This window comes from Ovis canadensis, chromosome 2, assembly GCF_042477335.2.
Source record: "Ovis canadensis isolate MfBH-ARS-UI-01 breed Bighorn chromosome 2, ARS-UI_OviCan_v2, whole genome shotgun sequence".
Classification (NCBI taxonomy): Eukaryota; Metazoa; Chordata; class Mammalia; order Artiodactyla; family Bovidae; genus Ovis; species Ovis canadensis.
This window is the reverse complement of record NC_091246.1, coordinates 148,820,652-148,848,084: the sequence shown is the minus strand read 5'-3', so window position 1 is coordinate 148,848,084 and position 27,433 is coordinate 148,820,652. Positions and strand designations below refer to the sequence as shown.

At 37.2% G+C, this 27,433-nt stretch overlaps 1 protein-coding gene and 1 non-coding gene across 2 annotated transcripts in view; one reads left to right on the top strand and one right to left on the bottom strand.

The window, feature by feature from the left end:
* Nucleotides 1-27,122, bottom strand: part of SCN1A (sodium voltage-gated channel alpha subunit 1) — a 146,505-nt gene extending 119,383 nt beyond the window's left edge. Inside the window, exon 1 of the mRNA XM_069574302.1 lies at nucleotides 26,879-27,122. The gene's annotated coding sequence lies outside the window, so the exon portion shown is untranslated. The remainder of the gene's footprint in view (nucleotides 1-26,878) is intronic.
* LOC138434852 (U6 spliceosomal RNA) lies at nucleotides 16,185-16,288 on the top strand. Its single transcript, XR_011254920.1, has one exon. It is a non-coding gene; the product is annotated as a U6 spliceosomal RNA (small nuclear RNA).
* Nucleotides 27,123-27,433: the final 311 nt, after the last annotated feature.

Genomic DNA, 27,433 nt, shown 5'->3' with positions numbered 1-27,433 from the left:
TTCAGCAACAACAACAGATCACTAAATAGCAAGCAATCAATTAATCAACCGAAGAAACTATTAAACTACAACCATGCCCAGTTACATGCTAGATGATCCAGGGATAGCAGAGATCTCCAGTGTGTCCCCTTCATTAACTTTCTTGTGTGGACAATGGGGTCTATTTATGTAACCCATGACCCTCCATGCTTTCCCGTTAGCTAGTTAATGCTAGAAGCACAAAGTTAAGTTCAGAACCAAGTAGAAGTCATATCTTTTCTGGGTTTTGGAACATCAGATTCACCACTCCTTTTAGCTTGTTTGGTCTTTATTATTTTGATTTATACTGTATTTGATTTTTTAAGTCAGATCAAATCACTTTTGGAAGAAGAAGAAAAAAAAAACATGAAGTTCTCTTGCTACCATTTATGCCCATTGCCAGTAATTTATCTTTTTACAGAGATTAAAAAAGATACAATTACATACTCTCCTTGCAACAAACCTACATACATTTGAAAACAGTTATCACCTCTCCCTTCAGTGCTCTCTTTTCCAATCTGAAAAATTTTCAATCTTTTAAGGCCCTATAATTGATACTATGTAATTATTTGCATTGTTCACCTGCTCCTTTCCAATTTCTTCCCAAATTCACTGAGCTGCTCAGAGACTCTAAAGGAATAATAGTAATTAAAAATAGCATAAAGATAATTCCTGGGTTATGAAGATCCCCTGGAGAAGGAAATGGCAACCCACTCCAGTATTCTTGTCTGGAAAATCCCATGGACAGAAGGGCCTGATGGGCTACTGTCCATGGGGTCGCAAAAAGTAGGACATGACTTAGCAACTAAACGGCAACAACAGCAATAAAAGACGATTCCTAACTTTTGTATAATTTTCTTTACAAATTGTTTCAGTAATAGGGTATCTGTGTTCATTTAGCCTGTATCTGCACAAGTCAATTCGACATTTATAAAAAGGGATGAAACAATAAAACCAATCTTTACATATAAAAACATCCTATGATCCTCTTCCTACTATTAATCAGAAACACTTACTGACTTCTTGTTAAACATAAGGGTCTTGATTCCACCAACTCGTGACTAGTTTTCCTGACATCTTATGATGTTTATGCTTAACAGTTTGTTCTTGATTCAAAATCTAACCTTGGTTGAACTTAAGAGTCTGTCAGCTTCTAAAAGTTTCAAGTTTATCCTGTGTTCTATTCTTGAATCCCTCAGAGCTATTAATATGATTTATTATATACCATTTATACTCTAATTCCCAATTTCAACATTGAGGTCAGTGAAAAGTTATTAAATAGTAATAATCTCTGGGTTGATTTCAATGGTGTAATTAGTATATTTCTGCATGAAATCATGAAATCATTGTTAACCATCCTGAATCACTTGAACACTTAACAATTAATTTTAAATTAAACTAAATTAATAAACCAATAATTTCAAGAAATCAGGCTCAGAGTTATTCTAGAGGTTCTAAAATCTGTAATGCCCACTCTGGCTTTTGATTCATGCTGAATACATGCCATGTACACATTCATATCATAATCTCTTTCAATTATGTAATTATATACATGATAAAACAAAATATAAATTCTTTCACAGATGCCTTTTTTGAAAAAGTGTATTGTTACTCTCAACAGACAGTGAAAGTTCACCTTCTTTCATTTGGTGGTCCTTCATAATTCTTACATGAAAGTTGGGAGTTAATAATAAAAGATCATAAAAAAAGATGAAGTACAGATATATGAAAGCATCCCCAAAGCACAGATAAGTGATATTTATTATTTTTCTCTTAATCAACATGACTTTTTACTTTGTCACAAAGGAAATTAAATTGATCGGACACAGTCTCTACTCACAGGCTTTATTTTTATCTGTGTTACTCTAGGTGACTATCAATTTCAATATATGTATGGTTTTTATGTTTTACTTTCTCACTTTTTAGGCTGTCTCAAGATATTGAGTTAAGATAAAGGTCCTAAAATTCTTTAATCATTTTTCTCAAACATCTCAAATGTGCCCTTTCACGGAATTTGCAAAATACTGTATGCATTCACCATTTCTGCTGGAAATCTAAAAATATTATACAGTTTTTATTTACGACTTTATAAATATATGGTAGGTATGCTTTGTTTTAATGTTTAAGTTCTTTCTTCCCCTTTTTACCTAGATGTGTGTGTGTGTGTGTGTGTGTGCGCGCGCACATGGAGCATTCACTCTGTTGCTTAGTCATGTTGGACTGTTTGAGACCCTTTGGACTGTAGCCCGCTGGACTCTCTGTCCATGGGATTTTTCAAACAAGAATACTGGGGTGGGTTGCCATTCCCTTCTCCAGGGATCTTGCCGACCCAGGGATCAAACCCACATTTCCTGGGTCTCTGGTCTCCTGCATTGCAGGAAGATTCTTTATCCACTGAGCCATCCAGGAAAGTCCTTCTTACCTTGATGAGAATGCCTAATTCTGTATATCTCCATCTCTATTTCATCTTCTAGTCGCTATTAATTTGATCTTTCCAATGCCAGGTTTAAAAGATCTGCTTTAAATAGGAATCTATTTTGAAAAATTTATATTTGAGTTTATCTAGACTTCAATTTGAAGCAAAAGATATGAAAAGATATTTGGAATGTTCAAAAGCCTATATATTCAACTCAATTTTAGGTTAAGTTCTAGATGTTTGGAGAATTGGAAAACTTGTATCCAGATACATGGAGTACACATATTTCTTGAGAATTGTTATATATGCATTTGATAAGAAAATCTAAACAATGCAGATTGCACACAAATATTTCTAAAAATAACTCCATGTTATGCTGCTTAGATTATTTTCTTCTCCAATGAATATTTAAGGATTTTCAAGAAACATATATATATATGTATATGTGTGGGTGTGCACTGAGATTAATATTAGAGAATTGCATCTTTTGAGTTAGTAATATGAATGTGAGATTTGTAAATCTTTTACTAATTAAAGCTACTTGAAAGAAAAACCTTATTTTATCTTTCTCTAGTTACAAGAGCCATCAACTAAATTGGTTAAATTGGCCAAAAACTAAATATTAAAGTTATTTGCCAAACAAACTTCTTTCCTACTTCTATATTTTAGAATACTGACATTTCAAAAGATTTATATTGGCACATTACATAAAATAGTAATAAAATTATATTATATTAATATTCAAGATGAGAATGACTACATTAGCCATAGCAATCTACATAGCAATCTGGCTGGCCAATCTTTAATTTGGCATATATGTTTAAAGTAAAGAAAATATTGACTGAAATTTAGAACAGTGATATAAATAAGAAATATTTGAGTTTTAAGAAGTACAACAAATGGTGAAATAATCTTACTGTATTTAACTAAATCAATGTTTTTGAAAAAAAAAAACAAACAAAACACAACCTCACTTTAAGACTTAGGAGTTGTATTATACTTTTTTATAACTTTGCTAATTTAAAGACAAAATTTGACAATAGTTTAAATCTCCCTCTTTCTATTTCTTTGGCCCAAATAATCAATTCCTACAAAATCTATTATATGGGTAACTCAATATGAAACCAAGTACTTGAACTGGGAATAGGATCAACGACACTTGACTCAGTAAATGAATGCCTAATTTTTATTTGTGAATGGGATGCTAGACCACAGTCAATATTTACTAGTTAAAAAGTCACCTTCCACGATGCCATGTGAGGAAATATGTCACACGTCTCTAATTCTTTTCTAGGGATGTGTCTGCTCAGTTGCTAAGTCATGTTCAAGTTTTTGCAACCCCAAAGGCTGCCATCTGCCAGGCTCCTCTGTCTATGGGATTCTCCATGGGTTGTCATTTCCTCCTCCAGGGGATCTTCCCAACCCAGGGATCGAAGCTGGGTCTCCTGCATTGCAGGCAGATTCTTTACTGTCTGAGCCACCTGGGAAGCCCCTAGAGATAGTTTTAAAAATGCAATATCCCAAAATAACTGGTATAATCTTCTATATAATATTTTACTTGTTATTTTCTAATATGTCAGCTCCAATTCTTTAAAAATTATATCAGGGTAATAATTATATAATATCATTAATTTACATTAATTACATATGATTTAATTATATAATTATATATTATATATATAATTTGTAGGATTATAATCCTTTGAGAAATATACAAATACAGGAAATATAGAAATTTTTCTATAATTTCTATGTAGAAATTAGGATTCTTTACCACCGAGCCAGCAGGGAAGCCCAAGATAATGATGTGAAATTAACCCTTTATCACTCTAAACTGAAGAACTGGAAAAATCAATAATATTAACTGAGCAAAAGATTTTATAGCAATAGGTACTAATTGGGGATCCAACCAAGTGATAGAAACCACATGTAAATTTAAACAGGAAGACTTCAATATGAAGGATTATTAAGTTATTATGGCTGAGTAAATAAAAAGATGTAAGAAAAGTCGAAAGGGAATGCTAGGGCTGAGGGAGATAGAAAGAAAGACAGAGAAGTGTTGCCCTTCTTAAGGCGGTGTTTCAGAGCTCACTGGACAAGGGGTAGCTGTACAGCAGCATAGATTGTGGGGGTGTTCAGGCCAGTGCTGGGTCATAACTGTCAGGCAAGCAGGAACAACACTTCAGAACCCAGTCACCCAAGTTTGGTCTTAAAGATGGGCCCTCAGGAGTGGGGCACTACTCTGGGAGTCAAGGAGCAAGAGGTCTCTGGTTAGGAGGGCTGCGGCAAAGTGGTCACTGCCCTTATCTGGGTTCTGAAGTCACCAAGGGCTGCCCCACCTAGGCTGCGGCAGAATATCACTACATGTCACCATACACACACATCCCTAATAGACAGTGCACCAGGAGCAAGTAAAAACAAAACATAGCAGGGAGAGCAGCCCTTCCTTAAGCAATGTTCCTTTTAGTACCTCTACTGATGAAGCTTCCCTGACAAAAGCCTTCCCTAGTGGCTCAGATAGTAAAGAACATGCCTGCAACGTGGGAGACCCGGGTTTGATCCCTGGGTTAGGAAGATGCCCTGGAGAAGGATAATGGCTACCCTCTTCCAGGATTCTCTGTCCTGGAGAATCCCATGGACAGAGGAGCCTAGCAGACTAGAGTACATGGGGTTCCAAAGAGTCAGATATGGACTGGTTGACTAACATTTTCACTGACAAAGAACTAATGCTTAAAAAGCCCTATAGCTGTCTAGGTTCCAAATGGTGAACTTAGAGCTAAGAGACAACAAACTGATAACTAGCATGTCATGTACAATGATAATTATTCATAATTTTTTTCCATAGGTGATACTTCTTGATAGCTATTTATATTCATCAATCAGATACTTGATGCTTATTTTTTGTAATCTCCTTAACCACTTTTATAGGCCAATGGAGAGCTAAATTCGCTGTCACATAGACTGTTAATCTCTTATCCACTGGTGCTTCTCAAAAATAAATAGCAAGTCATCTTTAAATTCCCATAAGCATTTATTGGCAATTCTCACATCACTTGCCAACTTTTAACTCTTATTATATTTACCTGTGAATGTCTTATTTTCTGTCTTAATACATAAACACCTCGAGAATAGCATCCATGTTTGCATTTTTCACTATAATGTGCAAAGTGCACACTTGTGAAAGGCACACAATAATTGCTGCATTCATCAATAAAATATTATACTTGGAATAACAATGCCATCTCCCAAGACTGAGAGATAAAACACAATAGTTAAAAATTCAAAGCCTACAGCAAAAATAAAGACCTAAAACACAGAACATTTTTTTCAGAACATTTTATAGTATAAGGTCTCATAAAGTAACCATATAGTTTCCTTAATATTTAGACATCTGATATTTATAAAGTATCAAAGGCTTTTATTCTGATTCATTCTTGAATAAGACAAGAACATTACTTTGATAAAAATTTTTATCAATTTAGCTTTTGATTAGCAACTAATAAGATGCTGGCCAACTGATTTTTGAAAAAGACACCAAGACAATTTGATGGGGAAAGAATTAATTTTTTTCAACATTTGGTGCTGGAAAAACTAGACACCCATAGGCAAAAGGAAGAATTTGGGACTATGTATAACATCATACAAAAATTAATTCAAGATGAATCATAGATATAAATGTTAGAGCTAAAACAATAAAATTGTTTGAGAAATACAAGTAATTCGTCATGACCTTAGGTGAGGTAATGATTTCTTAGGTATAACACCAAAAGCACAAGCAATCAAAGAAAAAAAATTGATAAATTGCACTGCATAAAAGTGATTTTTAGTTCAAAAGGCACCATTAAGAAAATAAATACAAGCCAAAGAACAGAAGAAATTATTTGCAAATTACATAGCAGATAAGGAATTATATGCAGAATATTTTTAAAAACCTCTTACAAGTCAATAATAAAAAGACAAAAACCCAGTGTAAAAATAAGCACAGGATTTGGATACATATTTGCTCAAAGTAGATACCTGAATCAATAAGCACACCAAATGATGTTCAGCAATCATTATCCATGAGGGAAAGGCAAATCAAAATCACAATGAGATACCACATCACATCTACTAGAACGGGTATAATAAGAAAGACAGATGAAATCAAGCGGTGTTGAGGATGTAGAAAAACTGGAACCCTCGTATATTGCTGGCAGGAATATGAAATGGTACAGACATTTTGGAGAACACTTTGGTAGTTTCTCACAATGTTAAGCATTGGTATATTGTATGACCTAGTAATTTTACCCCAAAGCAAGAAAGGGAAATGGAAACACACATGCATACAAAAACCTGTATGGGAATATTCAGAGCAGTCTTATCTTAGTAGCCAAAAGGTAGAAACTTCCCACATGTCCATTAACTGGTGAATGAATAAACAAATATGGTATATGCATACAATGAAATATTACTGAGCAATTAAAAATAATAGTACTGATACATGCCTCAATATGGGTGAACAGCAGAGATATAATGTTAAGAAGCAAGACACAGAAAATAACATAATGCATTATTCAAATTCATATGAAATGTCTAGAAAATGCAAATGTATGGAGGCAGAAACTAAATGGTGTTTGCCTAGGACTGACAATGCAAGTGGGGAGTGAATACAGATGCGCATTATGTTTCTTTTCAGCTCAATGGAAGTGTTCTAAAATTAAGTTGTAGTAATGGTTGCACAACTCTATAAATATACTAAAAATACTGAATTTAAAAGAAACTCATGCCACAATGATAATCATGTAAACAGTGATAATTACTGACTCTCTTTCTTTTCTGTTTATGAATCAGAATGCCTTGATCATTTCTTTATGCTTTACTCCTCTAAAGGAATTCAAGAAGAATTTTATAGAAATAATGACTGTAATATTTGAATTATTACTGTATTTCTTTACATAATTTTCTTTTTGCCTAAAGTCAAAAGTGATTATTCCTCATGGAATGTCAACTAATTACCTTTGGTGTTATGTTTGGCATTGCAATAGAGAAAAATCTTTGTTCCCAATTTAAACTGAAATTTTGAATCCCATTATGACCAGTCAAGTCACAGTACTGCATTTGCATTGAAATAGTATACATAGATAAGAATATTGATTTTATTAAGATCAGTAATGCTGAGGTTTAGAGATGGTATGCAATATATTCAGAATCTCAAAGAAGCGATAAATTCTGTTAAAAAAATTTTTTTTTATATAGCCAGCTTATATTCTTAGAATTCAAGTACTTAAAAGATGGTATCTTGAAACCTAGTGTTATACATAGTAGGCTCTCAACCCATATTTGTAAAGTGAGTGAATAATAAGTGGATGAATGACTGAGAAAATTATTTCTTGCTGACCAACTTCCTGACTGCTCTACTCCAAGGCCCAGTAACTATGAATGCTAAAACATTTAGTGTTTACAATGTTTAGACAGTGTTATTGGTCAATGTTTCCTGCATTTGTCTACCAGATTGAGCAATCAGTATATATATTCATCATAAATATGATATGGACTCAACTTACTATAATTTTAAATAATTCTAGGTAGTAATATGTAACATTACATTTTATATGCCAAGCATTTCACTCCTTTTGTTAATTTTTTGATTTTGGTTAATGAGTTTTTGGCTTCAAGATGGCTTGAACTTTGGCCACCTGATGTGAAGAGTTGATTCATTTAAAAAGACACTGATGCTGGGAAAGATTGAATGTGGGAGGAGAAGGGGACGACAGAAGATGAGATGGTTGGATGACATCACTGACTCAATGGACATGAGTTTGAGTAAACTCTGGGGTTTAGTGATGGACAGGGAGGCTTGGCATGCTATAGTCCTTGGGGTCATGAAGAGTCGGACATGACTGAGCAACTGAACTGAACTGATGGCTTAAACTAAGAAAGTCCATAGAAGAGGTTTCAGGGTTGGCTCATTCAATAATTTCCCCTAAGAAGCCAAGCTCTGTTCAAGCCTCTATTCTACCACCTTCAGTGATGGTTGAGTAAGGTGGTCTGCAATAGCGAAAGGTGTTACATCCAGAGAGGCAACACCAGAGGAAAAATACCATCTTGTGGCTTTTTCTTAGGAGAGCAGTGAGTTTTTCTAGAAGCCCCATGGTAGACATTCTATATTTCATTAGTTAATATGACATAACGAGTCTATTGCTAAATCAATCATTGATGATGGGAATGAGGTCACCCCTAGGATCATTAGCCCACTCCTAGAACTGGGTGGAGAACTGAGACAGACCAGTTTCTCATGACCCTTCAATGTCCTGAGGAGGGTGGTACCTACACAGAATCAGAGTTATGCTAAGAAGAAAGAAGGTGACTACTTGTCTACTGTTTAGTTGCTAAGTCATGTCTGACTCTTTATGACCTCATGGATTGTAGCCACCAGGCTTCTTTTTCCATGGGATTTCCCAGACAAGAATACTGGAGTGGGTTCCCATTTTCTTTTCCCAGGGGTCTTCCCAACCCAGAAATTGAACCCGAGACTCCTGCTTTGGTAGGCGGATTTTTGACCACTGAGCTACCAGAGAAGCCACTTGTCTATTACCACTGCCAAATTCAGGAGAAGAAAGAAAATTTTCTTAGGTCATTTTGACTGGCCTTGAAAATAACAACCTCTTTCAAAGCTCTGATGTATAGATCATGCTCTGAGAATTAGATGTATACACTGAGATTTATTACTAGAGGGTATAAATTACTAGACTTCAAGACAAAATGAAAACATAAATTGTTTTTAACACTGTAATGTTACCCTGGTTTGGGGATCTAATGTGATTCTTCCACATAATGGAGGATATGAATGATCCTTTCTTAGATAATATTGTTAGGCAGGAAGTCAGCCATGAGCAACAAGAGGTGGCCCCATCAGCTAAACATCCAATGGCCGCCTAATCCCACCAAGCTATTTATCAGCCCTGTTCCACAAAGCCCCCAAAGGTACTCCAAAATAGTCAGGGGATCAGAAAAACCCTCCACTGGCTGACTGTAGGGACCTTCCCCCCTCTGGCACATGTGCACACCTCACACTGTCATGTACTTACGTAAACTTTGGCAGCCATTGGGCTCATTAACTGTTCATAAATATCCCATGAGTAGATACATCTAATTATAACAGACTGAACTATGTGAAGGATGTGTACAGTAGAACCTCTTATTATATAACCTCAGCCAATGGACCCCATGGATTATGCCAATAAGCTTGCCTTAAAAACTCTACACCTCAGCCCTCCAGGGTCATTGCTTCCCTTGACCTGTCCCACCTCTTTTTTGAGATGTTCCCTCTTCCTTTATCTTCAATAAATTCTCGTGCAACAGGTAAGACCTCAGATTCTTCTTTGCATCCTTACCAAGAACCAAGGCTAACAGGAGGAGGGGTCTCAACCAGATTCTCTGCTAACAATATCAAACCTATAACTACATATAATTGAAGGGCTTCCCACATGGTGCTAGTGGTAAAGAATCTGCCTGCCAATGTAAGAGAAATAAGAGAGGTAGTACATTGGCAGGAAGATAATAATCATAAAAGCAGAAACCTCCAAAGGGAGCTGCAGGAATACTGAAATATATTCAGGTACCTCCCAGTAAAATAGTATTAAACTGGTGCATCTGAAAATGGATTAGATTAAGGTACTATGTAGGCTTCCTCAGTGGCTCAGTGGTAAAGAATCCACCTGCAATGCTGGAGACCCAGGAGTTGAAGGTTGGATCCCTGACTCGGGAAGCTCCCCTGCAGGAGGAAAAGGCAACCCACTCCAGTATTCTTGCCTGGAAAATCCCATGGACAGAGGAGCCTTGTGGGCTATAGTCCATGGGATCACAAGGAGTTGGACACAACTGAAGCAACTTAGCATGCACACATAATTGAAGGATAAATGAGAACTGTAAAATGATTACCATTTCTTTACTTCCCTTTCAAGTCTCATATTATTCAATACACTTGTTAAAGACATATTTTAATGGGAACTTTAAGTCTCTTTAAAACTGTATCTGAATATCTAAGAAGAGTGTTATATGCTACTGGAAAGTGGTAAAGAAAAAAAAAAAGCAAACGGTGCAACAGCTTTTGTGTAACTTTTGTTCCATGTTAATATTTAGGTTATTTTGTCTCTATTTCTGAAAGTAGGGGAAAATGTGAGAAAATGAACACAAAAGGATATATTCTGAACAAACTGTGAGAGGAAGAGTGAATAAGAATAGTGAACCAACCTATTTCAAGCTCTACCCTCAGCACAGACCCAGAACAACCAAAGGTGAAAGCTAAGGAGCCTACTGCATGAAACCACACACCTGAAATTGTTTGCCCTGCATGTGTTGGTTGACTGAACTTTCATCCTGTGTACATTACACAGGCAATGTGGGAATTCTGTTTTTTGGCTCTATTTTATACAACAAAAGATCTGATGATTATTAATAGAACTCTAAAATGCATGATATTTTAATGTGTTAAAGTTTACCTCAAAAGTAATTATCCAATTAGAAACATTTCCATAATTGTTGGAATAATTAAAGTAAAACTGTGATGGAATACTATGGAGCCATTAAAATGATCTTTTTAAAAAATTTCTGACAGCATGAAAAAAATGTTTGACATATAACACCTGATAGATAAAAAATTGCAAACACCATAGGAATCCTAAGAAACAGCAAAAAAATTCCCCCAAAACAAAAGAAATGAAAATTATTTAGAAGAAAATATTACAGTGTCAAAAGCAATATATCTTGTGGGCAAAAAAATCACACAAAAGATTATAAGATATGAATATTATAATCTTTATACTTTTAAAATATTCTATGTTTTTCTATAATAACTTTACTAATTTTTATAACTAAAAGAGGATAATCCTTGGATAATTTTTTTAAAAAATTTGACTGAAGCAAAAAACAAAATACAACTCCAACATATTAAATAGGAAGTAATAAAATTTCTCTGAATTAAATAAAGTCATTTTTAACTAAAGTTAACAATAAGAAAAAAATTCAGAGTTACTTTGAAAAACAGTGTTTAATCATAGCATATATGGACTCTGTGATAGGAGTTTGGAATTTGCACAAAAATATTAAGATTATTATGTGCTTGAGTCGGACACGACTGAGCAACTGAACTGAAGTATAGTTTTACCAATAAATGTATTTATGGAAACATTATTTAAAGTATAGAATTGTCAGGTAATAAAGATTTCCCTGAAATGTTTTTGTTTTGTCTCATTTTCCAGGCTCCTGTGTCCATGGGATTTCCTGGCAAGAATACTGTAGTGGGTCGCCATTTCCTACTCCAGGGGATCTTCTTGACCCAGGAATCGAACCTGCTTCTCCTGTGTCTCCTGCATTGCAGGCATGTTCTTTACTGCTGAGATAGGGTGTGTGTGTGTCTGTGTGTGTGTGTCTGTGTGTGTGTGTATCTGTGTGTGTCTGTGTGTGTGTGTCTGTGTATGCTCAGTTTCTCGGTTGTGTCCACCCTTCGCGACCCCATGGACTATAGTCTACCAGGCTTCTCTTCTCCACGGAACTCTTTAGGCAAGAATACTGGAGTGGGTTGCCAATTTCCTCCTCCAGGGGATCTTCCCCACTCAGGAACTGAACCTGCGTCTCTTGTGTCTCCTGCATTGGGAGGCAGATTGGGATCTTTTACCACTAACACCACCTGGGAAACCCCTATTGAGTACTTAGGTGCCCCCAAATGAACTAGGTAATGGTGATGATCTTGTTACATCAGAGAATAGGCTGAAATGTGTTGCAGAGAAGGTACAGCACATGAAAAGGAAGCCAAAAAATAAGCACAATAAAGTGCAGTGGTTGCTATGATGGAAGTCTGTTCCAGGCACAGCCATAGCACAGAAAGGAAATGAGTCATTCTTGAGGGAAGAAGAGATCATGACTTTTCAGGCAGAAAACGCAGCAGCAGCAAAGGCCAGGAGACAAAAACAGTTCAGATATGCATAGCAATGCAGTATATCTCGGGGGCACATGGTAGAGTAGATAGACCACAGAGAAGAGACAAATCCAACAGCTCACAGGAGCCAGTCATCCTGAATAAACTGAGCTTTTATCCCTGGATGTCACTAATACTTTTAAACAGTGGAGACTTGATGTGCCTGTTTGAAAGGTTACTTGTGTGGAGGGGAGGGAGGTTTAAGTAGGAAAGGTGGGTATATGAAAAAAGACCAATAGAAAAATTTTACATTGTTTTAGTTGAGAGATGTTGAAAATCCAAACAAGAGTATAAGAATATTTATCTTTTGTAATCTCTGCTTTGCTTTCCAACACGTCTTACATTTATTAGAACTTACTGAGTTAAACTGATGATATATGCAGCTCATATCACAGTAATGAAAAACACACTAGTATAATGTAATAAATATTTTCCTTATTCAGCATAACTTCCCGGACTCAGTTACCTGCATTATAGTAGTTTCAACTAAGACATGTCCATAATGTAAAAGATATAAATGTATTTACCATAGAAGAAGAATTATCAAATTCATCCTTGTCATATAAACTTTTGATCTCAGGACCTCTTTGTATTATTAATATTATTGAGGACCTCCGAAAGCTTTTGCTTATATAGTTCAGTCACTCAGTCATGTCCAACTCTTTGTGACCCCATGAACCTCAGCACGTCAGGTGTCCCCATCCATCATTAACTCCCGGAGTCTACCCAAACCCATGTCCATTGAGTCAGTGATGCCATCCCACCATCTTATCCTCTGTTGTCCCCTTCTCTTCCCACCCTCAATCTTTCCCAGCATCAGGGTCTTTTCAAATGAGTCAGTTCTTCCCATCAGGTGGCCAAAGTAAGAGTTTCAGCTCCAACATCAGTCCCTGCAATGAACACCCAGGATTGATTTCCTTTAGAATGGACTGGTTGGATCTCCTTGCAGTCCAAGGGACTCTCAAGAGTCTTCTCCAACACCACAGTTCAAAAGCATCAATTCTTTGGCTCTCAGCTTTCTTCACAGTCCAACTCTCATACATGACTGGAAAAACCATAGCCTTGACTAGATGGACCTTTGTTGACAAAGTAATGTCTCTGCTTTTTAATATGCTGTCTAGGTGGGTCATAACTTTATACTAACATTTTACTATATTGGAGATTAAAAGAGAAATCATTAAAAAATTAATTTATAAATATCAGTAAGAATAATATGTTAAAATAATATTTTAGGTGAAAAATAATCATAGCTCTAAAAGAAAATCTACTGAGTTTTTAAATTTATTTTTAAAAGTTATTTTATTTTAATTATTTTATTGTCTTATTTTATAAATTTTCAAATCTATTTAATTTTGGCTTAATGTCTAGATTCTTAAATCTGCTTCTGCATTCAATCTATTATACCTTCAACATTTCGGATGATGAAAATCTGGCCTCACATGTATATGGAGTTTAAATTTTTCAACAGCCTTTTCAATATACATTCAATATATTGAATATATATTAAAAGCAGAGATACTACTTTGCCAACAAAGGTCCATCTAGTCAAAGCTATGGTCTTCAGTAGTCATGTGTGGATGTGAGAGCAGGACCATAAAGAAGGCTAAGCACTGAAGAATTTATAATTTTGAATCGTGGTGCTAAAGAAGACTTGAGAATCCCTTGTATAGCAAGATCAAACTAGTCAATCCTAAAGGAAGTCAACCCTGAATATTCATTGGAAGGACTGATGTTAAAGCTCAAGCTCCAATACTTTGGCCACCTGATATGAAGAACTGACTCCTTGGAAAAGACCCTGATGCTGGGAAAGACAGAAGGCAGGAGAAGGGGATGACAGAGGATGAGACGGTTGGATGGATCACTGATTCAATGGACATGAGTTTGAGCAAGCTCTGGGAGATAGTAAAGGAAGGGAAGCCTGGTGTGCTGCAGTCCATGGCGGTAGCAAAGAGTTGGACACAACTGAGCGACTTAACATCAACAATATATATTTCAATACATATTCAATAATAGAGTCTTAGAAATAGTCTTCTTTGAAAGTTTAGCAAAACTAGATAAATAGAATCTGAAGATGTAACAATGAACTTGTATTGTGCTACATTAAAATCTGTTGGTTTATCTTGCACTTTGAATGGATCTATTATCTGTGTGTGATTTTGTATCATTATCCACTGCTCATTTGTAAAATATTGCTTGACTGAGTTATGCAGACCTTTGAAATGTGAACACCATCATTCATCACATCAGAAATTCTTTGTTTTGAGAAGCTGTTGAACTTATGGTGGAGATAAAAGTTTTCCAAAATTCTAATTTTTCTCTCAGATATTCAAATGTTGTCCTTGGTAACAAATATAGTAAATTATTTTTTCTTGAAATGACAGGCTCATTTCACTCAATTTCAGAAAGTCATCTGCCAGATATCCAATTCTAAATAACCTCAATTTGTCAGTCATTCTTTCAAGTAAAAATGGTGTTCATAGAAAATCAGCTAATTCAGCTAGCAACTCAAAGTAATTGCACAAGTGTTTTATTTATTATTTTTTTGGGTCAACCATCATCACACTTTTGTTTGTGGGAACTATTTTGTATGCATACTTCCCATTTCAGCACACATAACATTAAAAAAAAACAAGTGCACTTATTTATGTGTCTAGGTGAAATAAGAGTTAATACTTTTTCCTGCTTCATCAAAGATATTTTTGCAGTAAATCTGGTTTTTAATTTTACATATATATTTACTTACTTGTTTTTACTGGGGGTGAATGGTAGTGAAGAATACAGTGACCACAAGTACAGTTTGGTGCCACTGTTTTGATCATTGTTAAGGCTAAGAGTTTTAATTGCTTTTGACCCTAAGTGCAATAATCAATACAGTGAAAAAGGCAAAAAAAATGTTCTTTTTATTATTCTGAAATACTTTTGCCCTGAGGGACTCCCTAAAAGGTTTCAAGAGAACTCAAGGAGGTTTGTGGGCTACATTTTGAAAAGAACCGAAGTCATGTTAACAATCTGATAAGGCTTAAATGGGGGCTTATTGTTAAAAATCCCTCATTATGTTGACCTCACAAACAAAGGATAAAGTCACAGTGACCCTTGAGACAGACCAAATTGCCCAAATGACATTCTGTTTTCCTGCTGGCACCTACCTTCTCAAGGCTACAAGACCACTGGATGCCAGACCTCTGGCTATGTGACCGCAGGACTCAGCTACAGGCTAAAAATTAACCATCCCTTCAGAGAATTTTTCATTGGTGGAGTATAAGAAAGACCCTATCAGAAAGAGGATGCTGGTTCTCCTTAAGGGCTAGTCACCTTGTTTCCCTCTAATAAATTTCCTTTTCTTTGCCTGACTGCCCAGCTAGCCCTCTTTTTCTCTGCACTCACTCTACACAATTTTTCCATTTTTTGGATTACCTTCTACATGCATCAAAGGCGCTTCCCAGGTGGCACCAGTAATAAGAATCTGCCTTCCGATGCAGGAGATGTAAGAGATGTGGGTTCAGTCCCTGGGCTGGAACGATCCCCTGGAGGAGGGCACGGCAACCCACTCCAGTATTCTTGCCTGAAGAACTCCATGGACAGAGGAGCTTAGTGGGCTATAGTCCATAGGGTCACAAAGAGTTGGACATACCTAAAATGACTTAGCATGCATGTACACATCAAAAACTCTGAACAAGCTGAGAATACAACTGTGGAAATATTTTCACATAACCCATGAGTGGAAGGAAAGTTAAAAATGAAATGCAAAATTCAAGGGTAAAACAAAATGGCTAGGAATGGGAAAAAAAAAAAAGATAGCTCACTTCAGCAGCAAGTATACTGCAACTGGACTGATACAGAGATTAGCATCACCCCTTTGCAAGGACGACACACAAATTCATGAAGGGTTCCATATTTTTACACATGAAAAGATGCTCAACAGCACTAATTATTACAGAAAGGCAAATCAAAACTACAATGAGTGTAGTTGATAACCTTACACCAGTCAAAATGGCCATCATAAAAAATCTACAAACAATAAGTGCTGGAGAGGGTGTTGAGAAAAGAGAACACTTTTGCACTGTTGGTGGGAATGTAAATTGGCATAGCCACTATGGAGAACATTATGGAGGTTCTTTCAAAAACTAAAAATGGAACTACCATATGACCCAGAAATCCCACTATTAGGGATATAACCAGAGAAAAACTATAATTCAAAAAGACACATGAACCCCAATGTTCAACTGCAGCACTATTTACAATAGCTAGGGCATGCAAACAACCTAAATGTCCATCAACAGCAAAATGGATAAAGAAGTTATAATACATACATAAAATGGAATATTACTCAGCCATAGAATGGGATGGAATTGGGTCATTTGTAGAGACACAGATAAACCTGGAGACTGTCATACAGCATGAAATAAGTCAGAAAAAAATATTGTATAACACATATGTGAAATCTAGAAAGATGGTATCAGTGATCTTATTTGCAAAACAGAAATAGAGACACACATAGAGAACAAATACATGGACATCAAGGAGGGAAAGGGGAGTGGGATGAACTGAGAGACTGGGATCGACATACATACCCTACTCTGTATAATATAGGTAACTAATACAAAAACACTGTACTGCTCAGGGAGCCCCACTCAGTGTTCTGCGGTGACTTAAATGAATGGTGGTGGTTTAGGCACTCCTGGTGGCTCAGACGGTAAAGCGTCTGTCTGCAATGCAGGAGAACTGGGTTCGATCCCTGGGTTGGGAAGGTCCCCTGGAGAAGGAAATGGCAGCCCACTCCAGTATTCTTGCCTGGAAAATCCCATGGATGGAGGAACCTGGTAGGCTACTGTCCATGGGGTCGCAAAGAGTCGGACATGACTGAGTGACTTCACTCCACTTCTTGCGACCCCATGGATTGTAGCCTGCCAGGCTCCTCTGTCCATGGTTTTTTCAGAAAGAATACTAGAGTGGGTTGCCATTTTCTTCTCCAGGGGATCTTCCTGACCCAGGGATCGAACCTGCATCTTCTGCATGAAAGGCAGATTCTTCACTGCTGAGCTACCAGGGAAGACCTAAATGAGAAGAAAAAGAAATCCAAAAGAAATTTTAAAAAGTGGGAATATATGTATAGCTGATTCACTTGGCTGTACAGTAGAAAAACATACAACATTGTAAAGCAACTATATTCCAATAAAAATTAGTTAAAAACAAAAAGAAAAAAAAAAGTGGGAGCAAAGGAGAGTAAGTTTTGGCTCCAGAGAAAAGAGAACTGAGCTGAGATTCCATTTTTTTGTCATCTTATAGAGAGTTATATGGCGATTACCCTCTCTGTTTTTTTCTTACTGATTTCTATTTAACTTAACTATGTTCAAACTTCCTTTTTCAAATTTCTTCAAAGGAAATTCTTGTCTTCATATAGGTTGCTGATCTATAATCCTCTAAATGCCTTAATCCCAACATTGGTGTGCAATCTTCCAGACTCCTCAAATCACCTGAAACCTGAAACTCCAAGACCCATCAGCACAGAAATTATGGTACTCTAGACCTGAAACCAGCCTGTTGCCTCTTTGGTTTCGTACCAACACACTGACAGACATAGCCCAAAATATCTGGCCTTTGTAAATGGCATATCACATTCCAGGGTAATATCAAAACTGCTGCCTGAGAGCATTTGTCAAGACTCAAAGTAACTCTTTCCAGGATTTTCAAATCCACTCAATTTCTTAGACAGAAATATTTTATGTGACAGAATTCTTAGTTTTTCCTCCTCTTTGAATATATACTTAGAAACATTGAACTCTAGTTTCTTTTTATTTAATATTAATCTTTAATATTTAATTATTAATATTTGCTTTAAAACAATCTAGATACTGTTATCTAAGACTTGTCATTAACCATCTATTCCTCTTCACACATAATCCTCCCACAACACTTTCAATATAAATAATTTCAGATCTCCAAATGCAACAAATACTAATAATTACTTTCAGTGCTCCATCCTGCCACCTCTGGCTCAACAGCATAAACTGCTCGTTTAATCTTACCATCATTGGATTTGGTAATGACGTTAAACTTGTAACTCGATTCTTCCCAGTTTGATGAGTTTTATTCTAAATGGCTAAGAATTTATATATTAATACATTTTAGTATTTAGAAATTTTTGGTGTTGTCATTCTCAATCTGAGGTCAGTTCTTACTAAAACAACCCAGTGCAAACAGTAGATGCTCCATGTATGTAAGACAACTTTCCCCAAAGTTTGCTGAATTCTACAGGGAGAAGTTAAATCACCAAATCACACAATTTTCAGAACAACACCCTTTTGAAATTCCAAAATTGACATTATGTTAGATCCTTTCCCAATGGTTATCTAGTTGTTACAAGTTTTCCAAAAATGTTACAATATTATTATAGAGGAGTTTGGGGCTGATAAATTATTCAAATATTCAACTGTTTCCTTAATAACTTTGAGTTTACTATTTTTACTAGTGATATAATAACTACCTTTGTACAAAAGACTAATTCAGTTCCATTTGAAAAATAATGTATGCTAACTTTTATGCTGATTTTTAAAGTGACACATGTTTATTTTGGACTTCCCTGGTGGCTCAGACGGTAAAGCCTCTGTCTACAATGTGGGAGAGAGAATTTGTACCAAAAAACACTTTGATAAGTAAAATAAATTATTAACACTAATAATTTTGCCTATAGAACTGTAGGGGTTATTTTATCCTTTATTATTTAATACTTTCTTTTTTGCTTTACATAATTAGCATATACTAATTTTGTTATTAGAAAAATAAGATTTAATGTTTTATTTTTAAAAAGAAAATTGAAGTTGCAATCCCATAAACTGGAGAAACTATTACATTATTTCCAGGGTTCTTTTTTCCCTAAGCAAATATGCTTTTTTTGTTTTCTGTCTTCCATTGAGATCATACTAGATATATATGATACCTATGTATGGTAATTTTTCATGTAGCATTATATCCTGAACAATTTTGCATAGAAGTTAAAATGCTCCTTGAAATATTACGTTTAATGGCTCTACAAGATCTCATTATTTGCATGAACCATAGTTTATTTACTCTTTCTTCTTACACTGTGTATGTAGACTGTTTTCAGTTTTGTTCGGTGGAATTACTCTTCTTGAAAGGGGAATAGATTGGAGGGATGATCAGTCAAGGACCCAGTTCACCCTGGGAAAGATTCGTAGTCCCAAAGTGACCATTCAGATTCTCACTTCCTGGAATTTTAATCATAAAGCTGAATGTATTAAAAAAAAAAAAAAAGCCTGAAAAAAGTTGAAGTCATTCATCCCAGGAGATAACAGCTTGTTACAAAAATCACCAAAAGTCCAAAATCTGGGCTGTCTGTCATAATTTTCCTTACTCTTGTCATTTCCAGTTTCTAGATTTTACCTCCTCCTCCTGTCTGTGAGCTCTAATAACTTTCCATGATGTTACTGATATACTTACATTAATGTCATTTCCAGTTGTGTCCCAACTGAGACTTAGGTTACCTGAAACACTCTGAAATTATTTTATTTATAAGTGTCTCATGAATACCTCATGTTTTATATCCCTTTTTGTCACTTTTCTCATTGAAACAAGTAGGAGCCTTGGCTTTGTAAATTCATCAGAGATTATAAAAAAAGCGTTACAGGCGTATGAGCGGAATCAATGTCACTACCATTTTGCTTCTGTAGACTTTGTTATTCATCATGCCTCTTTAAATGCAAACCTAATTAATTGCCTTTATTTGACTATTAACAAAAACACAGACGGCTCCTATTATTCAGTAGGAAGAAAGCATGAATAATGAAAGACTACCATTAACAACAACAATTTGACAACAAAAAAGTGACTGTTAGTTTCAATCATCTTTGTTCATTATTCTAGCAGTCCTAAGTGTAGCCAAAGACAACTATTATGGACTAAACTGTGACCCTTTCAGATTTCAGGTGGAAACAGGGTCTTTAAAGAAGGGATCAGATTAAAATGAGGCTATTGGGAGGCTTCTATTATAATCTGACTTGTGTTTTATAAAGACAAGTATGGACACAAAAAGAGACACTAAGGAAGCACACAAATACACACGAGAAGGTTGCCATCCACAAGCCGAGGAGAGACGTCAGAAGAAAACAAGCCTGCAGAGACCTTGCTCTGAACTTCTCACCTCTAGAACTGTGAGAAATAAATGTATGTTGTTTCAGACATCACGTCTGCGGTATTTCATTACATAGAAGCCTCAACCAACCCACACAACGGGCAACGTTATTTAAAGATTCACTTCTATCTCAAGTTCAATGTTTTCCCCTCAATGGTGTTTAGGAAGCAAATGATAACTAGCAACATATATTATACAGATAATGCTTGTCTGAATTTGGGAGAGCACGTGCAATATAGTAGAGATATTTTTTAGAAATAACTAGTAACTTTTCCCCAAAACTGTTAGCTCATTGCTGAACTGCGCAACATTGCCTTACATTTCCAACTGAGTCACAAATGAGTATGTGTTAAATTATAATAATATAATATAAAAATCTGACATAAAGTTAGGTCCAAAAAGTGCTTTACACTTAAGGACATAGAGGCCAATTTTCTCATACTTTAAAGTTGTATGAATTCTCCAGAAGGGAGAATCTTACTGCATGTTTCTTGAAGAAAAAAGTTGACCCTAGTACCCAAGATATCAAATCATTGCTAATAGTATGCTAAAAACATGGATGTACTTAAATATGGAATGACCAACAGCATTAGCAACAAAATTCAATGGGGAAAATAGTCATTCAAAAAATGATACTGGGACAACTGAATGGTAACACAAAGAAGAATGAAGTTGGCCCCTACCTCATGTTATATACAAGATCTGACTCAAAATGGATCCCCAAATACAAGAGATAAAACAATAAAACTCAGAGGAAAAAGAGACGTAAATTTACATGACCTTGGATTAGGCAGTGGTTTCTTAAGTATGACATAAAAAACACAAATGGCAAAAGAAAATATTAAAGCCAAAGATTGTAGACACATCACCAACAATTAAAGCCATAGTTATACAGAGAGGTTCAAAGAAGGAAGAGACAAAGGATTTTATACCACTTACAGTGATAAACTAAAAAGCAAGGTTATGCTAAGAAGAGAAGCACACGTTTTCTGGAAAGGAACTACAATGTTAGCAGGTAAGTGAGAGAGAGTGGGAACAGATACAAAAAGGCAAACCATTAGAAAGGGACTTTTGAAACAAATATACCTACCAACAAAAGCTTTACTGTAGATAAACATGGGAGTGGATACTTATGTTTTACTGTATTATTTTAAAATCACATTAATATGAATTCACGTGAGAAAAAAAATTTCAAACTCTCCGAATACCTACTGTATTGTGACCCCTCTAGGGGACGTACTGATTTGGTTTATGTCTGCTCCCAGGCCATATCTCCTCAATTTGGTCATTTCAGGTGGGAAGTCGTGAAGTGCAAGCAAAACTGACTATGTGACAAGGGATGCTTTTTATTTGAACTGATAGTTTATAGCAATCTAACCGATAATCTCATTCAAGCAAGTTTTTTTTTTTTTTCCATCAGAGTCTTTTAAATATTTTTGAGCCAATTTCACTGCATACTAGGAACTGTAGGATTCTTCACAGAACTTTACACATTGTTAAAACTTTGTGTGTGTATAAAAATGGTTCGATTTAGTCTTTTTTTTTTAACCTAGTAACTTGTTATCAGTAAATATAGGACTTATATTGACTTGACATTGTTCCTTGACTGACTTTTTTTTTTTTTATATAAAGGCCAGGGACAATCAGAGCCCTAAGCATGCTCAGTAAGACTCCACAGATCTGGCCCCATTTCCTTCCATTTCTTCTGCACTCTAATCCCTCACAAGGCAGGTGCCATTCCTTATATCTGCCAGGCACTCTGCCCTTTGGGACTTCTCTTCCCAGAATGCTCTTCTCTCACCTCATTCAGATAAAATTATTTTCTGCACCTCTCAAACATTGTTGTTTGTCTCTACATGCTCCTTTTATCCTCACTATGGCTCACACCATCTTTTTTTTTTTCTTTCAAAGAACATGTATTTGCTATTATTTCATCACACACTGATTTGTCTACTAACTCCATCTTTAGACTGCAGTCACCATGTGGGCAAGAATCTTGTTCTATTTACCATATTCAGCACCTAGACTAGGGATTCTCCAATAGTACAGAAAGGCTCATTTTTAAAAAATGAATAAATGAAGTAGATACAGAGAATTACTCTAAACCAAAGTATTTTGAAAGTTTGTTATGTGTAAGAAAAGAGATAAATTATAGCTGCCATGTACAGATGGCAGCAACCAGAGTCTCTACTGTGTGGGCTAAGCCATCATTCTGCCATCACATGGGTGATATCCTTTTCCTTATCCTGCAGCCAGGAGCACAGATCTAGCAGCCAGATAGCCTGGTTTTGAGTTTGGGCTCTACCATCTACAAACAAGCTCAGGGCAAGTTAACCTCCCTGTGCTTCCTTGGTTTTCTCATCCATGAAGCTGGTTTCTGCACTGACTTCACAGAATTAAATGAGAAAATATTTTGAGGTGCTTCTTAGAATAGTGGCTGGTAAATGCTGGGGCTTCCCAGGTGATACAGTGGTAGAGAAGCTGCCTGTCAGTACAGGAGACACAAGCAATATGGGTTCAATCCCTGGGTTAAGAAGATACCCTGGAGTAGGAAATAGCAACCCACTCTAGTATTCTTGCCTGGAAAATTCCAATGACAGAGGAGCCTGGCAGGCTACAGTCCATGGGGCCACAAAGAGTCAGACACAACTGAACACACGCAACAACAAAAGAGTAAATGCTACATATCTTTGTTAAATAAAATAATTACTAAATGAGAACCTGGACAAAAGGGGAAGTTGGAAAAGCACAGTTTGGGACAGTTAGGGGAGATTCAGCTAAGTTTTCTTTTTTTTTTTTTTTCCCTGACTATAGGTGCTCTGAGAATCTCTTCCCCACTCCTAATCTAAGGCAGTATCATCTAAACTGATCTGTGAAACATGCTTCAGTGACTACTCAGAATTTCAAAGGGAAGTGATTACTTCACAGATCCTAGTCCCATTGACTGATTCTTAGTCTCCAGCCTCCCTATAAACTCTCCCTCCTCTCCTCTCCCTTCCAAGGGAGCTGGGATTTCTGGCACATGCTCTCAGTATTTACAGGGAGGCAGTGATGAGTTCAGCCTCTCCAGCTAACCAGGAGGAAACTAATGCCTTGTGTGATACCCTAGGCTAAATTTTACAAGGATGCTCCTCTGTGTGAGAAGAACACAGAGAAGAAACACATAAATAATGTAATAATATGCAAAATATACATAACTTATATACAATAAACCAATATTTCTTGTGTTCTCCTCCATGAACTATAGCCCACCAGGCTCCTCTGTCTGTCCATATAATTCTCCAGGCAAGAATACTGGAGTGGTTAACCATTCCCTTCTCCAGGGGATCTTCCCCATCCAGGGAGTGAACCCTGTTCTCCTGCATTGCAGGCAGATCCATTACAGTCTCAGCCAACAGGGAAATCCTTCGCTTTCGCTTCGTTGTATACCAAGATAAATTCATGAGGACTGCTTGGGCTGTACTGTCCTAGAGGTAACTCTATAGGAACCCCCAAGTTTTGCCTTCCTTGTCTGCAACATCCAAAGAAGATGCTCTTCCGTTTTTGCTCTCTGAATCTCTGGGTTCCCAGACAGTGCCCTCTACACAAGGAACTGAAATAGGAGGGAAGGGGGCAGGGCACAAACTTTAAAAGAATGACATAGCCCAAGGAGATGACAGAAAGTGATTAGAACCAAATAAATCCACAATCCAAGATGGCAGACAAGTCAACTTCCACTAGACCTTGAGCCTCAGTATATGCTCATTGCAACACATCAGCAAGCTAAATGATACATCCACAGGCACCATGACAGTTCCATGGCCAATGAAAGGCCAAAAAGTGAACAGTAGACCAATTCCTGGAAATCTGCACCCTTCCCCCAAAATAGTTGGACTAATCCTCCTACCCATTAGCCTATGAAATTACCCAAGGCCTAAAAACTCACTAATCAGTGTTCCGAGGCAGCTCTTGCCTTCTGAAATGGCCTACACTCTGTCAGTGGAGTGTGTTTCTCTCTAAATAAATCCACTTCTCACCTATCACTTTGTCTGTCACTGACTTCTATCTGCCATGAAACTTCAAGAACCTGAGCTTCATTAAATCCTGAAACCTGTGTTCTCAGTTAAAAGACCATGGGTTCAAGTTCCAGTCAAAGATTTGGTTGGGTTCAAGTCCCAGTTTGAGGTATGCAATTTCAGAACTAGCACAGTTCTTACTGGATTCCTCTGGACTCTATAGAGTTTTAATTTCCTGTGTTGGTGGCAATAGTTTACTTCTGTGTCTCTGGTCTGTCTCTTTGCCCCTGGTACCTCTGGCTGGTAAAGCTGAATCCTAGCTGAGATACCCAGTGCCTTCTGGGATGTGATATAACTAATTAGGCCTCCAATTGTGCCTTTCCCTTCCCTTCGCAGATGGAGAAAACCTCTCGACCATGCCTTAAAGGGAAATAGTCCTAATAATTGAGTCTCCAGATGCCAAATAACTCAGTATGGGGGGCCATGTAAACAGAGACTATCAGTATTGGCAGCAAAATCCAACATATTATTTTTATCAGTATAAGCATTCTAGCTATGCTTAAAAAGGCATTTGAAAACAACAGGCCAACAGCGTGCAGAGGGAAGGAAGAAAAATAGCCATAAAACTGAGCTGCAGTAAATTTCATGAAAACGAATTCTTTTGCTCAGTTTATGTGATATAACCAGCTCTGTTACAAGGTTACTTCATCCTCTCCACGAAATTGTTTTCCCGTAAATCTCAGTGGCCATCCATTCTGTCTACACATTCTGTTCCTAAAATAGACACCATCTAAAAATCTCTTCAAGAAGCTTTGTGGAGGAAGGCCTAAACTGCAACACTACCCCTGCAAGAGGGTTGCAATGGCTTGACGGCAGTTACCAAAGCAGCAACCGCAAAGGAGAGGCTTAAAGGAGTGTTCCACTGAAGTTATTGGGCTTTCCAAATGCAGAGATGAGGGGAAAAGTGTGAGACCCTGGTGTGCGTGCAGGACTTCCAGGTTGCATCACCCTGGTGTGCCAGGTATTGTAGCAAAGAGGAAAGGTAAGCGACCCACTGCTCTGGAGGACAGAAATGAAAGCAGGGATAGCCAACCTCAGCATGGAATTTTCCTATTTCTGCTTGGCATCAGCCTCTTGGGATGATTGAAAGTGCTTAATGGGAAAATATGTTCTGTTACTACACTAGCACATCAGAAATACCACGTGAACCTGAAAATCCATAGAAAAAAGAAGTCACATTTTATAGGTGTGATAGCAACAGCGTTTGGCAATTTGCAAGTTTGCTACAGCGCCTTAGAAATATTGAGTTGCATGCACATATGGAGAGAATGTTACCCGACTTTGGCTTTAATTCTTTCCTGGGACATGAGAAAAAGCAACTACCACCACTCTCTTTTGGACTCATTTGCTAAAGAGAAGTGACAAGTGTCACAGAGTCACTGAAGGGAACAAAAAGAAATATGGGAAGTAAATGTGGTGGGGGTGGGGGTGGGGTGTCTTTAAACAAATACCTCAAACAGGTAGGAGAGAAGGGATCCATGATAACAAGGATCTTTGAAAAAGCCTCCAGTCCACCCAGAGACCTTTTCTTGTGCTGTCTGTAAAAGCAACGCGGTTCACACTGAGGACCGAACAGGATCTGCAGCATCACGGCTGCTAGTGACCTCTGTGTAATTAAAAGTAACTCAACCTTCCCCATTTGGCATTCCAGGAAAAAGGGTTTCTTTCCCACTACCCTCCAGCTCCTTTATTACCATGCTCAATCGGAGTTACAAAGAATAAATCCTTGTCCCGCTCTGGCCCAAGGCAGGCGGCATTTCTCCTCGGAAGCCCAGCCTCTGCCGAGGAGGCTCAAATCCCTGCAGTGCTAGGTTCCAGCCGCGGTCCCCGCTGCTGGCTTTCTTCCTGTGGGGTTAACTTGAGATCTAATTTTTGCTCCATCCTTAGGAACAATATGACCTCTATTTACAGCTCCGCTTGTCTAGTTCTAAAGCACCGGTGAAGGAGGAGGGGGTTTCAAAGGGAGACCTTGAATAGGATGGAGGGTAGCAAAGGCAAGAGCTGGCCAGGTGCCAAGCTATTTCAGGCCAAAGAATCTCATCTTGTATCAAAATGCTGAACTGCAAAACAAACCTGATTTCAGTTCGTGGAAGGTGGAGAGAAGAGGGGGGAGGGGAGCGGAGGAGAAGGGGAGGAGAAGAGAGGGAGGAGGGGGACCCGTCGGTCCGAATTCACATACAAAAATGGACTTCCTGCTCTGTCCAAACTGTATTTCCACGGTCTCCCCAAAAGAATAACTGGAATGAACATGCCTAAGATCACGACGAAATAAGCAGATGGCTTACCTGATAAAAAGGAAAATTACCCATCTGCAATGAGGAACAGCATCTCCCAAAGACCAGATGATAACGTGCCTTCAGTTGCAATTGTTCTGATTCTTTCTTGCAAAGGTGATCAAGTATTTACGGGGACTGCAGTCTCACTGGGGCAGGACACACACACACAAACACACACACACGCACACATACACACATGCACCAGAGACCTCTGCAGTATCCTCTCGGCTTCATCCTCGCCTCACTCTATGGTACCTAATACAAATCAGCAAATAGCTTGTTTAAAAAAAAAAAAAAAAAAAAAGTCGAGGTAGCACCTTACATTACATCGCCATCTAGTGGTCAAACATTAAATACTTTTTTACCAGCCGGAATCCTGTGTTCTTTTTCATCCCGGCTTCTCTCAGCCTCACTTCCCTCTTCCCTTTGATCTCTCACTATTGCTTTGTCCGTTTCCTCTTCATTTCTAATTTCTCTAGCAATTAACTAATGACTCAAAGACGAAAAAGTTTAAAACTAAATATAGCTATTTTCAAGTCCAGCAAATGACTTTTGTGTTGTTTT